Source organism: Lissotriton vulgaris, chromosome 11 (assembly GCF_964263255.1).
Source record: "Lissotriton vulgaris chromosome 11, aLisVul1.2, whole genome shotgun sequence".
NCBI classification, from domain to species: Eukaryota; Metazoa; Chordata; class Amphibia; order Caudata; family Salamandridae; genus Lissotriton; species Lissotriton vulgaris.
In genome coordinates, this window is record NC_141699.1 from 25467692 (window position 1) to 25482043 (window position 14352).

Sequence of the window (14352 nt, forward strand, 5' to 3'; positions counted from 1 at the left end):
AGCACAGAGCACAAGTCGAAATCTGCCTAAGCGAGGTAGGAGGTCCTACTAATATTACCTCCTCCTCCAATGCGTGGGTCCTGGCAGGGCGAGTGTCTCTCCCTCACCAAGATGGCGCTGAGAGTGGAAGGACTTCTCCCCACTCCAAGATGGCGCTCACAACCGGCGCGAAGATGCTGCAGAGCCCCCGAGTCCCTTCTAGCCCACAAGTGTGGGTTTGTGGCAAATTATGATGAGGGTAAGGCTCCCTTATTTCCCCCTAAGCGGTAGAAGTATTAATTAAAAGCGCAAAGCGCTCGGCGCAATTTACATAAAACGAGGCAAGTAAGCTAAAAATTCTACAAGCAAAGAGCTATATGCGCGCAGCGCTGGAGCAGCGTTAGCACAGAGCACAAGTCGAAATCTGCCTAAGCGAGGTAGGAGGTCCTACTAATATTACCTCCTCCTCCAATGCGTGGGTCCTGGCAGGGCGAGTGTCTCTCCCTCACCAAGATGGCGCTGAGAGTGGAAGGACTTCTCCCCACTCCAAGATGGCGCTCACAACCGGCGCGAAGATGCTGCAGAGCCCCCGAGTCCCTTCTAGCCCACAAGTGTGGGTTTGTGGCAAATTATGATGAGGGTAAGGCTCCCTTATTTCCCCCTAAGCGGTAGAAGTATTAATTAAAAGCGCGAAGCGCTCGGCGCAATTTACATAAAACGAGGCAAGTAAGCTAAAAATTCTACAAGCAAAGAGCTATATGCGCGCAGCGCTGGAGCAGCGTTAGCACAGAGCACAAGTCGAAATCTGCCTAAGCGAGGTAGGAGGTCCTACTAATATTACCTCCTCCTCCAATGCGTGGGTCCTGGCAGGGCGAGTGTCTCTCCCTCACCAAGATGGCGCTGAGAGTGGAAGGACTTCTCCCCACTCCAAGATGGCGCTCACAACCGGCGCGAAGATGCTGCAGAGCCCCCGAGTCCCTTCTAGCCCACAAGTGTGGGTTTGTGGCAAATTATGATGAGGGTAAGGCTCCCTTATTTCCCCCTAAGCGGTAGAAGTATTAATTAAAAGCGCGAAGCGCTCGGCGCAATTTACATAAAACGAGGCAAGTAAGCTAAAAATTCTACAAGCAAAGAGCTATATGCGCGCAGCGCTGGAGCAGCGTTAGCACAGAGCACAAGTCGAAATCTCTCTCTCAATCAGTCTCTCAAAGTCAGTCAGTCTCTCTCTCTCCTAGTCAGTCAGTCTCTCTCTTAGTCAGTCTCTCTCTTAGTCAGTGTCTCTCTCTGTCAGTCCCTCTCTCTGTCAGTCTCTCTCTCTCAGTCAGTCAGTCCCTTTCTCTCAGTCAGTCAGTCTATCTCTCTCTGTCATTTAGTTTCTCTCAGTCATTCTGTCAGTCAGTCAGCCCCTCTCTCTCTGTCAGTCTGTCAGTCAGTCGGTCTCTCTCTCAGTCAGTCAGTCTCTCTCAGTAAGTCAGTCTGTCAGTCAGTCAGTCTCTCTCTCTCTCTCTCTCTCAGTCAGTCTGTCAGTCAGTCGCCCTCTCTCTCTCTCTGTCAGTCTCTCTCAGTCAGTCCCTCACTCTGTCAGTCCATCTCTCTGTCAGTCTCTCTCTCAGTCAGTCTCTCTCTCAGTCAGTCTCTCTCAATCAGTCTCTCTCAGTCAGTCTCTCTCAGTCAGTCTCTCTCGCTTAGTCAGTCAGTCTCTCTCTTAGTCAGTCTCTCTCTTAGTCAGTCTCTCTCTTAGTCAGTCTCTCTCTGTGTCGGTCCCTCTTTCTGCAAGTCTCTCAGTCTCTCTCTCTCAGTCAGACCCTCTCCCTGTCAGCCCCTCTCTCTATCGCTCTCTCTCTCAGCCTCTCTCTCTCAGTCCCTCTCTCTCAGTCTCTCTCTCTTTCTCTGTCAGTCAGTCTTCCAGACAGTCTCTCTCCCCCTCTGTCAGTTTCTCTCAGTCAGTCATTCTCTCTCTCTCTCAGTCAGCCAGTCTTTCTCAGTCAGTCTCTCTCTCAGTCAGTGACTCTCTCTGTCAGTCAGTCTCTCTCTCTGTCAGTCAGTCTCTTTCTGTGAGTCTTTCTCTCTCAGACAGTCTCTCTCTCTGTCGGTCAGTCTCACTTTCTCAGTCAGTCTCTCTGTCAGTCTCTGTCAGCCAGTCTCTCTCTCCTAGTAAGTCTCTCTCTCTCAATCAGTCTCTCTGAGTCAGTCAGCAGGGCCGGCTCTAGGCTCATGGTGGCCCTGTGCAGGGAGCGTAGGTGGGGTCCCCGGAAGAGGGGGTCCGGACCGTAGTAGGGCTAAGATTGACGGCCCTGGGACCCAAACTGCTGGCTGGCTGGGCAAGCAAGTGAAACTGAAAACAACAACGCTGCCATTACTGTTATTTCTCACTCTGCGTTATCCCCAGCACAGCATGCTCTCACTCGCAGGAGCGTAGCTAGAGCTTGTGGCGCCCGGGGCTATCCCTCAGAGTGCCGCCCCAGGGGATATGGGAGTGGGGGGGTAGTACCGTCGCTAATAGTTACCTCGATCATTCAAGGTGCATGCACATACATGACACAGTCCAGGTCTACACAGTTGTGAATACACCGGTGACCGGCCGTACAAGGGAGAACACACAGACTGCCATCCTGCAGAATTTCAGGAAGGGCCTAAAAACATGGTTATTTGATTAACGTCCCTGATCAGCAGCACCGCCCCCACCCCCCAGCGCCTAGATACCCCCACAGGTGATAAGTAGCGCTATGCAAATCCTGTTTGTCAGTGGCATAATAGGGCTGGGACGGAGTAATAGTCGAGTTGGGAACAAAAGCAGGTGACGGGTCATGTGCGTGCAGCACGCACTTTCAGATTGCCAGGGCCGCGCGGGCGGCACTGGTGGCCCGTTGCGAACGCTGCGGCCCTTATAATTTATTTGGGGACACTGTGTCCCCAAGTAAATTATAACAGCCGCAACGGCCACCAGCATAGCTGCCAAGGTTTCAGACAGCTATGTGTGACATTTTCATAATTTCAGTGTTTTTATGAATGACATTTCAATGACTATGAGTGACACTATCTCCTTCACCACTGACCAGTGTCACCCGACCATCACCGGCGCGGCCCAAACATAGCTGCCAAGTTTTCAGTATGCACAAGTAACATTTCTGTTTTCAAGATGGGTATAAGTGATTTTCACATCTCCTGTGCAACACCTTCAGTGATACTTTATAAGGAGCAGTGGTTTAAGAAAATGTAAGGTCCAAAACGAAAATCTTTTTTTATTTTTTATTAAGTGGTGTAGTAACTGGATTAAATACACCACAGTACACAGCACAAGCCTGGACTGGGGCTGTTGGCAGATTGGGCAGGTCAAGGTCACACTCAAACGCTTGTGCGGTCTCCTGACCGAAAAAAGCCCGGGATCGGGAGAGTGGACAAGCACTGTGCACCCTTTCCTGAAACCATGTGATCAGAGGGCAAGAGCTGCGAAGCGTTTTTTTTTTTTTACAACAATCTCAGGTAAGTAATCTGTGGGGGTTTAGGAAGGCATACCAACACCCTCGACCTTGACCCTCCCTACAACACTGTAAGGGTCGGGTCAGATGGCACAAAGTCTGCTGTTGGCGGCGCTGAAAAGAAAAACAAAGATGCTGCCCGGCGTCATTCTGTCTGTGGGGCCAATCTGCGAAGTGTGTGACAATGGTGGTAGGTAGTTAACGCTGACAAAGACGGTGGCAAGTGGCTGAAACAACTGTCTACTTACAGTGATGGTTTGCAGCCGGAAGCGCTATTGGCACGTCGATGACTCGCACTGCAAGGGGAATCCTGGGTGCTCATGACGCCACGAGTGAGCCCCCAAGGAATCTGCCTTAGACTTCGCTCCAGGTTGCTGCTGACCTCCTGGCAGTCCGGCCGGCGCTGTAAATCCTCAGTGAGGCCGGTCAGTCATGGCTCTTCATTAACCCGCCCACTGCACTTATTCCCTCTGCCGGCTCGGACATTGACTAAAGAAGGGATGCAGCGGTAGCCCTCATTATAATGGCCTACAAGCAGAGTGTAATTTAAACAAACACATTAAGATTACCAAATATAAAGCACGAGTCACTCAGTGAGTGTCCTGTGTCATCGCCAGTTTTGTGAAATTAATTCACTGGGTCACTCTCGGCTCCTTGCCGGTCTGGGCTGACAACTGACAAGCAGTTATGAATTGTGAAGGCGGCCCGCCCGGGGTTATTGTGGCACCGCAGAGCCAAGACTTTCAGCACTGTGCACCTGGCGAGGACTGACTCAGATTGAGTCCCCCGCCGTTCTGCATCACTTCCTCTTCGTCCAGATGGACGGGCGGTCACATCCGGATTATAATCCGTGTGCCACAGGGATTGACAGCATCCACTGCCGAGAGGGCAGGCTCCGCTCCCCCTCCCCCGGGTAATTGCCAACAGTTAGTGTGTGCAAACCACGCAGCGCGCTGCTATAGCAGCCTGGAGCCAGGCACGACACATTACAGCCGGGTAGAATTGCAAAGCGCAGATCATGGCTCTTTAACTGCTTATTAACTCAACCCGGCAAACCGCTCCTGCAGTACTTTCTCCGAGCAGCAGAGCCCACCAGAGCACAGGCGCCGCACCTATTGCGTGATACTTGGCACTGGCAGGAAGGCACCAGTGCCGCGGCCACCCTCAAAATTGTGCCGCCTGGGGCGGACCGCCCCCACCCCCACCCCCTAGCTACGCTGGTGCTCACTCGAGCAGGGAAACCAGCACCAAGCATCTGCTTCAGTTGCCTGCGTCACACCCCGCGCTAGTACCATCTTCTCTCTGAAGTTATTTTTTGCATGTCGGACTCGGAGTAAGAAGAAGGGCAACAATTTATTTTGGCTTTTATTTCGGCTCCCACTAGACTACCTAGGATGCAGTGATTTAAGTTAGCAAAAGATGGGTTGCGACTCAAGAAATCTATGTCTCCAAGTGCCATTGCTAGCCGGGGTTCGAGCCGGAGGCTGCCAAATCCTGCCAGGGGGCCGCCAGTGCCACGAACGATCCTTCCAATCCTCGTCGTGGCGGCCCCTGGAGTTTGGCGGCCCTGTGCAGGTGCACACTTTGCACATGCCTAGGGCCGGCCCTGCAGTCAGTCTCTCTCTTAGTCAGTCTCTCTCAGTCAGTCATTCTCTCTCTACCTCAGTCAGTCTCTCTCTCTGTCAGTCCGTCTCTGTCAGTCAGTCTCTCTCTCTCTCTCTCTCTCTCTGTCAGTCTATCTCTCTGTCAGTCAGTCTCAGTCTCTCTCTCTGTCAGTCAGTATCTCTGTACCTCAGTCAGTCAGTCTCTGTCAGTCAGTCAGTCTCTCTCTCTCTGTCAGTCAGTCTGACTCTCAATCAGTCTCTCTCTCTCTGTCAGTCAGTCAGTCACTCTCTCAGTCAGCCAGTCTCTCGGTCAGTCAGTATTCAGTCTCTGAGTCAGTCAGTCAGTCTCTACTCTCTCTCCATTTTCTCTCTCAACTCTGTCCACTCTATCTCTACTGTCTCTCTCTCCACTGTCTCTCCACTGTCTCTCTCTCCACTTTCTCTCTCTACTCTCTCTCCACTCTCTCACTATCTCTCTCTCCACTGTCTCCATCCACTGTCTCCCTCCACTCTCTCTCTACTCTCTCTCCACTCTCCTGCTCCACCCTCTCTCCCTTCTCTCTCTCTCTCTACTCTCTCTCTCTACTGTCTCTCTCCACTCTGTCTCTACTCTCTCTCCACTTTTCCTCTCTCCACTTTCCCCACTCTCTCTCTCCACTGTCTCCCTCCACTCTCTCTCTACTCTCTCTCCACTCTCTCTCCACTCTCTCTCCACTCTCTCTCTCTCCAATCTCTCCACTCTCTCTCCACTCTCTCTCCGCTCTCTATCCACTCTCTCTCTCCACTGTCTCTCTCTCCACTCTCTCTCTCTCCACTCTCTCCACTGTCTCGCCACGCTCTCTCCACTCTCTCTCTCTCCACTCTCTCAATCTCTCTCCTCTCTCTCTCTACTCTCTCCACTCTCTCTCTCTCTCTCCACTGTCTCTCTCCACTCTCTCTCTCCACTCTCTCTCTCTCCACTCTCTCTCTCTCCACTCTCTCCCCCTCTCCCTCACAAAGTAGTGTGCGTTCCATGGGCGTCCGCAGAAATGTTTCCAGGGGGGGGGGCATATTTTTAACTTCATCACCATCCCCCTTGCACCCTTCTCCCCCTCCCCCTTGCACCCATCTCCCCCTCCCCCTTGTACCCTACTCCACCTCTGCCTTGCACCCTTTTCTACCTTGCACCATTCTCCCCTTTGCCTTACACCATTCTCCCCTCTGCCTTGCACCCTTCTCCCCTCTGCCTTGCACCCTTCTCCCCTCTGCCCTGGACCCTTCTCCCCTCTGCCTTGCACCCTTCTCCTCTCTGCCTTGCACCCTTCTCCCCTCTGCCTTGCACCCTTCTCCCCTCCGCCTTGCAACCTTCTCCCCTTCCGCCTTGCACCCTTCTCCTCTCCGCCTTGCACCCTTCTCCCCTCCGCCTTGCACCCTTCTCCTCTCTGCCTTGCACTCTTCTCCTCTCTACCCTGCACCCTTCTCCCCTCTGCCTTGCACCCTTCTCCCCTCTGCCTTGCACCATTCTCCCCTCTGCCTTGCACCCTTCTCCCCTCTGCCTTGCACCCTTCTCCCCTCTGCCTTGCACCGTTCTCCTCTCTGCCTTGCACTCTACTCCACCTCCACCTTGCACCCTTTTCTACCTTGCACCCTTCTCCCCTCTGCCTTGCATCATTATCCCCTCCCCCTTGCACCCTTCTCCCCCTCTCTCTTGTACCCTACTCCACCTCCGCCTTGCACCCTTTTCTACCTTGCACCATTCTCCCCTCTGCCTTACACCTTTCTCCCCTCTGCCTTGTACCCTTCTCCCCTCTGCCTTGCACCCTTCTCTACCTTGCACTCTTCTCCCCTTCGCCTTGCACCCTTCTCCTCTCTGCCTTGCACCCTTCTCCGCTCTGCCTTGCACCCTTCTCCTCTCTGCCTTGCACCCTTCTCCCCTCTGCCTTGCAGCCTTCTCACCCTCTGCCTTGCACCCTTCTCCTCTCTGCCTTGCACCCTTCTCCCCTCTGCCTTGTTCCCTTCTCCCCTCTGCCTTGCACCCTTCTCCTCTCTGCCTTGCACCCTTCTCCTCTCTGCCTTGCACCCTTCTCCCCCTGCCCGTTGCACCCTTCTCCCCCTCCCCGTTGCACCCTCCTCCCCTCTGCCTTGCACCCTCCTCCCCTCTGCCTTGCACCCTTCTCCCCTCTGCCTTGCACCCTTCTCCTCTCTGCCTTGCACCCTTCTCCCCTCTGCCTTGCAGCCTTCTCACCCTCTACCTTGCACCCTTCTCCTCTCTGCCTTGCGCCCTTCTCTTCTCTGCCTTGCACCCTTGTCCCCCCCGCCTTGTACCCTTCTCCCCTCTGCCTTGCACCCTCCTCTTCTCTGCCTTGCACCCTTCTCTTCTCTGCCTTGCACCCTTCTCCCCTCTGCCTTGTATCCCTTCTCCCCTCTGCCTTGCACCCTTCTCTTCTCTGCCTTGCACTCTTCTCTTCTCTGCCTTGCACCCTTCTCCCCCTCTGCCTTGCACCCTTCTCTACCTTGCACCCTTCTCCTCTCTGCCTTGCGCCCTTCTCTTCTCTGCCTTGCACCCTTCTTCCCTCTGCCTTGCACCCTTCTCCCCCTCCGCCTTGCACCCTTCTCTGCCTTGTACCCTTTTCCCCTCTGCCTTGCACCCTTCTCCTCTCCGCCTTGCACTCTTCTCCCCTCTGCCTTGCACCCTTCTCGACCCCCCCCCCCCACCACCCACTCCCCCTCTCCCTGCAGATGCCCATGGTGTGTTCTAACAAGAGTGCTTACCTGAGGGCCCCATTTTGCTGCCTCATCCCTTCTCATATGAGCATTGCCCTGGAGAATGCAGTCTCTGGGGGCCCCCACCCCATCCATGTCCCCGTCTCTTCTCTTGTGGGGTGTGGGGTGGCTTTGCTTATGGAGAGGAGAGAGTTGGGGCCGGGCTCTGTGCTGCCTCAGAGTAACAGTGGAGACTGCCGTCTCTGGGGCCCCCATCCTTGTCCCGGGCCTGGCTCCTCTGACTGAAGAGAAACAATGTTGATACTTCGTTTCTCTTCAATCGGAGGTAGGGGGTGAGGGGCTCAGAGCAGGCTGCAACTGCTTCAGACACAGGAGACACAGCTCTCAGAAGAGCTGAGGGGCCCGGGGCCCCCTTCATTAACTGAAGAGAGTGCCCCCCCCCCCGTACTACGGGGGCTGCGGGGCGTTTGTTACGCCCCTGATTTGTCTCTTGTAGGGCTGCTGGTAACCCGGCACACACAAGTGCTGTTCACTTCCTAGTTTTCATTCTGTTTTCTTGTCCTCTGCTTGATCACTGACACTCACCCTCTCTTCCTGATTATGTAAATGAGTGCATGCCTGGAGGGTCCTAGGTGCGCTGCTGTGATCGGGGGATTGGTGAAACAGTCGCGTGAACACGCACGTGTGCTGGTGATTGGTGAAACAGTCGCATGAATACACACGCGTGCTGGTGATTGGTGAAACAGTCGCGTGAACACACACGCGTGCTGGTGATTGGTGAAACAGTCATGTGAACTCACACGTGCTGGTGATTGGTGAAACAGTCGCATGAATACACACGCGTGCTGGTGATTGGTGAAACAGTCGCGTGAACACACACGTGTGCTGGTGATTGGTGAAACAGTCGCATGAATACACACGCGTGCTGGTGATTGGTGAAACAGTCGCGTGAACACACACGCGTGCTGGTGATTGGTGAAACAGTCATGTGAACACACACACGTGCTGGTGATTGGTGAAACAGTCGCATGAACACACACGTGCTGGTGATTGGTGAAACAGTCACGTGAACACACAAGCGGTGATTGGTGAAACATTCGCGTGAACACACATGCGTGCTGGTGATTGGTGAAACAGTCGCGTGACCACACATGCGTGCTGGTGATTAGTGAAACAGTCATGTGAACACACACGTGCTGGTGATTGGTGAAACAGGCACATGAACACACAAGGGGTGATTGGTGAAACAGTCGTGTGAACACACACGCGTGCTGGTGATTGGTGAAACAGTCGCGTGAACACACACCCGTGCTGGTGATTGGTGAAACAGTCGCGTGAACACACACACATGCTGGTGATTAGTGAAACAGTTGCTTGAACACACACTCATGCTGGTGATTGGTGAAACAGTCGCGTGAACACACACGCGTGCTGGTGATTGGTGAAACAGTCGCATGAACACACACGCATGCTGGTGATTAGTGAAACAGTCGCGTGAATACACACGCGTGCTGGTGATTGGTGAAACAGTCGCGTGAACACACACGCGTGCTGGTGATTGGTGAAACAGTCGCGTGAACACACACGCATGCTGGTGATTAGTGAAACAGTCGCGTGAGCACACACGCATGCTGGTGATTGGTGAAACAGTCACGTGAACACACACGCGTGCTGGTGATTGGTGAAACAGTCGCGTGAACACACACGCATGCTGGTGATTAGTGAAACAGTCGCGTGAACACACACGCATGCTGGTGATTAGTGAAACAGTCGCGTGAACACACACACGTGCTGGTGATTGGTGAAATATTCGCGTGAACACACACGCGTGCTGGTGATTAGTGAAACAGTCACGTGAGCACACACGAGTGCTGGTGATTGCATTAGTGAGAGTCATGGTTCACAATGGTGTGAGTAGACACGGAGGTATATTTGTGTAAATGGAGCAACGCCACAGGCTTTTTACACTATATTATTGTTCCTCCCAAATATGTGCAATGGCATACATGGAACAATTTTAACCCCAGGATTATTAAAATGAATCCTTTTTTTAACCAGGTTCTTACCAGCCTGGCATGTAGATGTATGTCCAAGCAAGTAAACACATTGAAAACATTGTGGAACCTTGGATTACTTTACGAAAACTAAAGCAAAAAAAAAGTAACCGTGAAGAAATCACTTAAAACGTTTTGTAACTGTCTAAATCATATCTAAACGAATATTGATACTGAGCGACAATTGCCATGGTGCAAAAGAATACTGTGAATTTTTACACAGATTTCGTTTTCACCGACCACGCGTTCACCCTTCCATTATAGGAAAAAGTAAACACATGGGCGGGATTCATTTCTCAGAAAAATGCAACCCTGCTTACCAGCTGCGCTGCTGCGCGCTGCCAGAATTCCATTCCATGCAACTACACCAAACCCCACTAATAATGCAGTTCTATCTGTGGAGGGTCTCCCTGCACTGATCCGACGTCATGTGGGTGTCCTTGTACAACTGTGCCCTGTTCGCTTCTGTCGAACTGGTTCTGGTTTCCCACTGTGGACTCCACAATCTGCTGAAATTCCCTCCTGGTGGCAATCATGCGGGCAAGTAGCGCAAGTTTCCTCCCGCACATTCGGCTGATTTTGATTTTGATTAGGCCAAGGCAAACAAGCATTGGTAAAGAGCCATATCGTGCATTTTTAAAGGCGAGACCTATTGGCTTTGCCAGCGCTTGTTTGTCATACAATCCACCAGAAAGCGCTTCCCCATTTCTGGAACTTTCCCCAGACAGACATTCCTCACCAGGGTTTGTTTGGAGAAGGCCTGCGAGAAACAAGGGAGACGCTTGACAACCTCACAAGCGATACTGATCTTTTAATGAAAGGGAGAGCAGAGAAATCTTGTTTCAAGCACATGGGGGCTGCAGTTTTCTTCTGCGTGATGGGAATTGGAGTCAGCCTAAAATATAACTTTAACAAATCCAGTGTGGCAGCGCGCGGCGCAGCAGCTCTAGAAGAAAGCAGGCTCCTGCTTCAACAGCTGTGGGTGCTGTGAGTAATGTGTTGGACTCCAGGTCTCTCTGCCAAGCTATTTATAAAGATGGTTTCTGCAGCACGGTTTCAGTGGTAGCAGCAGAGGCGGCACAGCACCGGTGTATTTAAACTCTGTAAATACACAAGGCAGATCCCATGATGCACCTTGCCAGGTGCCAGATCTAAGAGCTGCACAGGGGCAGTTACAGGCTGCAGGGGCACAACCAGTGTGTCATGGGTCCTAGTGCAAGGAAGGAAGCGGACCCCCTAACTGCGGGTTGAACTGTGAAATACAGTAATAACCAGTGTTCAATGGGACCCTCAAGCCTCTGGGCCCGGTGCCACTGCACCTGCTGCACCCTTGAATCTATGCCCCTGATAGGTGGTCCTGGCCATTCAGTGCCCAGTGAGGTGGATGGGGGCATCACTCTGGGATATTGAATTGTTTGTGTTTGCAGAAGAAGGGATCTCGTGGGGTGCAGTTCACCAGGCCAGCAGTTGTCAACTTAGATGGATTGTGTGTTCAGTGCTTATTTTGAAAAAGAATAAGAGCGGTGGCCAAAGTTGTGCCCAGAAGTCTGCAGCTTGGGCCGTCGAAGGCTGGTGCGCCGAATCCCAAATCAAATCAAATCATAAACATTTATTGAGCGCACATATCACTCGAGAGTCTCATGGCGTGGTGGATGTCTCTGGGAAGATAAGACTTCGATGCAGCTAGAGGTCGAACAACCATGTCTTTAGATTCCTACGAAAATGATTGTGATCACTTATGGTGCGTAGGTGTAAAGGTAATTTATTCCAGAAAGACGGAGCAAGGAAGGAGAAAGAACTCCCTCCACCAGTAGAGGTGCGTACTCTGGGAGACACAAGGAGCGCTTGATTGCTGGATCCCAAGGTTCTACTAGGGTGGTACCAGGTTAGTTTTTTTGCCCAGAAAGCTGGGCCTTTTACGTGCATGTTCTTATGCGTCAAGCAAAGTACCTTAAAACGTATGCGTTTTCGTACAGGCAACCAGTGCAAAAGTTTCAAACTGGGAGCCGATGGAGATCTGGAGGGAAGATCAAGGACTAGTCTAGCTGCAGTATTCCGCAGAACCTGCATCTTAGATAGAAGATTTTCATTGGTGGAGGCCAATAGGGCATTCCCATAGTCCATACGGTTGATGATAAGTCCCTGGACTAGGGGTTTTCTTGCCTCAAGTGGAATCCACTTAACAATTTTACGCAGGCTACGCATAATTCCAAAGCAAGCACCAAAGGTCTTATTGACATGGTCTTTCATTGACAGTTTATTGTCCAATTGGAAATCCAGATTTCTCACGGGCTGACTCGGAGTAGGACAAAGGCCGAGGTTAGAGGGCCACCAGTCTGGTGTCCAATACTCATCCGCCTTGCCAAAAAGTACAATCTCCATTTTCCCACCATTCAACTGAAGATGGTTAGTGCTCATCCACTCCTCAATTAGAGACATAGTCTTTGAAGCGCAACTTGGTTTCAGATGGATCAGGACCAAGGGTGACCAAGATCTGAGTGTCGTTAGCATAAGAGACAACCTTAAAACCATACGATCGAATCACTTTGACCAAAGGGGTCACATAAAGATTAAAACGTGTTGGACCCAAAATGGAATCCTGTGGTACTCCCATCTTAACTGATCTACTACGAGAATTTGTACACCCCACCTGTATTATCATAGCATGATCAGTTAGGTAGTTCTTAAGCCACGGGAGAGCCTTTCCTCTGACACCAATCTCCCAGAGCCGGCGTTCTGAAATGCTATGGGAGATGGTGTCGAACGCTGCAGATAAGTCGAGCAGGACAAGGATAGATGACTGCCCTCTATCTAATGCCCACCTGATGTTATCAGTTACCTCCAACAAAGCTATTTCAGTGCTATGGGCGAGCCGAAAACCCGATTGAGAAGGGTCGAGCAGTCCATGGCTCTCAAGGTGGGCAACAAGCTGTTTATTGACCAGGAACTCAAGCATTTTACCGAAATGGGGAAACAGCGATATAGGACGATAATTACTTAGGAGTTTGGGTCTGCAGTAGATTTCTTTAATATGGGCCTGACCCTGGCGATTTTCCAAGATGTGGGAAATTTCGATTCTGACAAAGATTTATTAAATAAATCAGTGAGGCAGTCGAGGAGCACAGGGGCTACCATAGGGAAGATTTTTGGAGACAAAGGGTCGATGGGGGAACCCATTTTTACTTTAATAAGGGCCTGAGTCACCTCTGCAGAGCAACACTGGGTGAATTCCTCCAATATATGAGGAGGGTCGAAAGGATTTAACGGAATATTCCCCAAGTCATTACAGTTATCAGGCACTGGAAAAGAGGTATGCGTAGTTTTGATTCCACCTCATGCCTCTTTCATTCATCGCAAGATATTCACTCCCCTCTACCTCTCTTTTGCAGGTTCCAGCTCTCTCCCTATGTCACAGCTTTCCCGTCTTTCTCTTCTCCTTTCTTCCATGTGTGTGTTTTCCCTCTCTCGCTCTGGGTCCAAGTCTGATGAGCAAAAATAAGTACCCGTCACCAAAACTGAGTGCCTGTGGACCCCACCTACAACCACCGGCTCAAATCAGAACTGGCCGTGTCTGTGCCAGACGTCACTTGAGGCAAAATGATAGTGGACCAAGCCTCGCTTGTATGCCGGCATGGCGGATCGGGCATCCCTTATGTTAATTCAGAAGGTAGACCACCAAGCAGAAGTCCATATTCGCAAACAACACAATTAATGTCTCCCAAGTGTAGGGTATCTTCTCTCAGAGCGGGATATTTCTGCACTTTTTCAGTCTTGGACCACCATGAATGGCATGACGCCGACCAGAAGAGCTGCCGGTGAGAATGGTGCAGGGAACGCCTTCAATAAACCAGCCCCTACAATGCCTTTCCAATGAGCGCTGGGTTCACGGTGATGCTTAAGCTGGCCGCAGAGCTGGCTGTGCCTTCATCTGGACACTGCATCCCCAAAGATTCAAAATGAGGCAAGAGAACAGAGTCGGCCGGATCCATCTATTGTTGACCGATGTTCCATCGATACCCGCGCCTATATTAGGTAAGAAGTCTGTAGGTCTTTGAAAGTCAACACATTGTGTTGTCCTAACTTTGTGCCAGTACTGGAGCAGCCTCCCCCTCCATATCTGGACTTCACCCTCTCTTTATGAATTCAGAAGGCGACTGAAGACCTGTGTTTCAACGGTGGCCACCCGAGCAGCCTGGCTCTCAGCGCCTGGATATCCTCGTGGGGGATAAGCTTGGCTTTATAAATCCTGATTGGTTGATTGTATACTTCTCCTCTCGCCCTCTTAGGCAGGGTGCCACCCTCCCATCCTCCCAGCAGGCTTTCCATGGATGTCAATGGGGTCTCTTGGTCTGCAAATCTTCATCCGTTTCGAAAGCAAGGATTGGCAAAGCCAGTATCTCTACTCCTAATGTGCTGATGCAAGCAAACCGCACGTGCTGTTGTCTATGTGTGAATGTGGCTGCACTTTCAAGCCAGACCTGTTGACTTTGCACTTGCATCAATCTGTGTAACTTTTGTAACGATGTAACCTGC